The sequence below is a fragment of the Octodon degus genome, unplaced genomic scaffold (assembly GCF_000260255.1).
Source record: "Octodon degus isolate 3935 unplaced genomic scaffold, OctDeg1.0 scaffold00010, whole genome shotgun sequence".
NCBI lineage: Eukaryota > Metazoa > Chordata > Mammalia > Rodentia > Octodontidae > Octodon > Octodon degus.
This window is the reverse complement of record NW_004524586.1, coordinates 13,178,287-13,181,381: the sequence shown is the minus strand read 5'-3', so window position 1 is coordinate 13,181,381 and position 3,095 is coordinate 13,178,287. Positions and strand designations below refer to the sequence as shown.

Below are 3,095 nucleotides of genomic sequence, written 5' to 3'. Positions count from 1 at the left end.
CCCGGGGTGCGCGGGGCTCGACCTCCCGGCCGCCGCGGGCCGGGCCGCGGCCTTCCTGTGCGGCCTTGCGGGGTGCGCGCTCGGGCGCCAGGAAAGGGGTGCTCTTTCCCCGCCGAAAGGAGTTTTTGCTTCTTGACTCGTGCGCGGGGAGAGCCTGCGTCCTCAGACTTAACCCGCTGTGGACGGTGTAGGCGGGGGTGTCCCGTTTCCAGCGCTGCAGCAGCGAGGGTGTGCGCTGGTGTGTGGCACGTGCCCTTGAGGACAGTACAAAAGGAGACCCGCGTGCATGCCCGGAGGACGCTTCTGGGGGTGGGCGGTGGGCGCTCTTAACTCCATTGAGTGCTTGGGAATCGATGCAAGTCGAATGCGTGCGGGTTCGCGCTGGGACGCGCTCCGATAATGTAACCCCAAGTCGTGGAGTTCGTCAATGCCGACCTTTCTTAGCTGTGCTTCTAGTGGTTAAGGTGAGAGCTCCAGTGTGGGTTGCCGAGGGTCCATTCCTAAGAGAAGCCACTTAAAAACCATGTAATCCCTGGGTAAGTTTCATAACAAAGGCTCAGAATGGATGACTGCCAACCTCCAGGTAGTTGTGAGGGTTCATAGGGGTGATGCGGGTGAAGTGTTGCAATGCCTGACTTGCTGGAGACGGTGCCTGTTGGTCGCTGGTACTTTCAGTAAGGAGCTGAGCGGGTGGCTGGAGTGGTGTGGGAGTTCACTTGACTGACTTGTACTTAGCTGTGTAGCATGGAGGTGATGAAGTTAGAATGTTAATTAAAACAGCCATTTGGGATGGGGAGTGTGGCTCGGTGGCAGGATGTCTAGTTGGCATGTATGGGGCCATGCTCAATCTGTGGCCCTAAGACACGAATCCAGCCCTTTTGGCATTTCAGGTTGATCTAGGAAGTTTTGTTTGTTCTTTTTTTTTTTTTTTAAGGGAAGGGTGAGGATTACTCAACGCTAATCTGGACTTCTTTAGGTGACAAAATTATGGATAACAGAAGGGGCTTTATGAAATGATTAGGACTTGTGTGGAGCTGTTTTTAATAAACGTTTGGACTGGTCACCTGAGAACTTTTTTTTTTAAACTTTAAGAAATATTTATTGATACAGGGTCTTCCTAGGCAGTTCAGACTCCTAGTGATCCTCCTGTCTCAGCCTCCCCAAGGCTGGGATTATAGGCATGTGCTATCACACCCAGTTTTGGTGGCCAGCACAGCATGTAATATTGGGGATCGAATTTGGGACTTTGTGCTTGCCAGGCAGGCATTTAGGCCACTAAGCTACCTCCCCAGCCTGAGAATATTTTTTTGTGTTCTCTCTCTCTCTGTCTGTCTCTCTCTGTCTGTCTCTCTCTGTCTCTGTCTCTGTCTTTTGTCTTTTTGAGATAGAGAGTTGGTAGGGTTTTCTTTTGGTCTTCTGGCCTTGAACTCACTTTGTACCCCAGGCTGGCTTTGAACTCTCACCAATCCTGCTGTCTCGTCTCAAGTGCTGGGATTACAGGTATGTCCTTCCATTTTCAGCCTCACATTTGAGGTTTAAATGCCTTTCTTCCCAGTGACTGGTACTTGAGAAAACCAGAGACTTGCCCTTCCACACTGCCTGCACTAAATGAACACATGGGAGGGAAATGATGTGTGGGACCTCAGAGGAGACTGCTTTCTGTGAAAATGGAAGCGTTTAAGACCCTTAAGGAGAACTTGTGTGTGTGTGTTTTTTTTAAAATTGGTTCTTACAGGGTCTCACTACATTGCTCAGACTCGTGGTGATCCTGCTTTCAGCCTCCCCAGTGCTGGGATTACAGGCATGCACCATCATGCCTGGACTTTGGCCTGCTTAGTGGTCCCTGAGCTTGCCTAAGCAGGCGCTTTAGTCTGTTGAACTATCTTGCTGGCCAGTATAATTGCTTTATTTTTTTATTTTTTTATTTTTTATTTTTTTGCGGAACCAGGGATTGAACTCAGGCCCTTGTGCTTGCTAGGCAAGCGCTTATTCTACTGAGCCATCTCCCTGGCCCCTGTATAATTGCTTTAAGTCTACTTTACAAATCATTGTTTTTCAATTTTAAAATTTGATTCATTGGAGCTTTTTTTTGGTCTTTAAGTCACTTGATCAGTTGTTTGTTTAAGTTACAGAAACCTCAGCTGGTCTATACAGTCAAGATAGTCATCTCCATTTTGCAGAGTAATTAAGAGGCTTTGTCCACTTGTAAAGTACTTGAAGAATCTAGTATATGATATTGTTTAATAAATCGTAGTGTTATCTGCAGCTGAATAACTGGAGTAGAACACTAATAATAGAAAAAGTATTGAGCATTAATTACTTTACTGATGAGGAACCAAGGTTCATTATGTGGCCTGAAATAACCTGATTGAAGATTGCAGCCTAGTCTTTCTCTTATGGTTTTCCTCAAACAATGCACTAGTCACATTGGGATAGACAATGCTGTTGCATATAACCCAAAAGAGGATAGCATAGAAATTTGTATCAGATACATGTTTTTATAGTCACCATTATATGGTTAATTGAAAAAGTCAGCATCTAAGATGTGAATACTGTGATAATTTAAAATATCAATGTTACAGTTATGTTTGAATGCTATGGAAGGACTTTTGTATTTTTGTTTGGTCTTTCCAACATCCCAGGAGTTAGATATTACTGTTCACAGATGTGGAATTCAGGGAACTTAAACTACTCTTCAGAGTCATACTAGTGGTAATGGGAGCTAGAATGGAATTTAGCTCCATGTGCCTACTTTCTTTTGTGTTTTTGTCTCTTTGGGCTTTCATTCTGTTTTAAAGCCTGGTAACTTGTTTTATTTTACCTATCCTGTTTTTGTGGTGCTGGGGATTGAACCCAGGGGTACTCTGCCATCAAGTGACATTTTGAATCCTTTTTTTTGAGATGAGATCTTTTTAAATTGCCTAGGCTAGCCTTCAACTTGGGATCCTTCTACCTTGTCCTTTCACATAGCTGGGATTACAGGTATGCACTCTTATTTTAATTTTAGAAAATGTAACTGTACTGTGAACATTGTCCCAAGGCATTAAAAGTGTTTTGCAAATTTGATTTTTAATGGCTTTTTATTGAACATTAAC

The 3,095-nt window shown here is 44.6% G+C and overlaps 1 protein-coding gene across 1 annotated transcript in view; it reads left to right on the top strand.

Moving 5' to 3' along the window:
• Positions 1 to 3,095, top strand: part of Glrx3 (glutaredoxin 3) — a 35,228-nt gene that overhangs the window by 448 nt on the left and 31,685 nt on the right. The gene's annotated exons all lie outside the window — the stretch shown is intronic.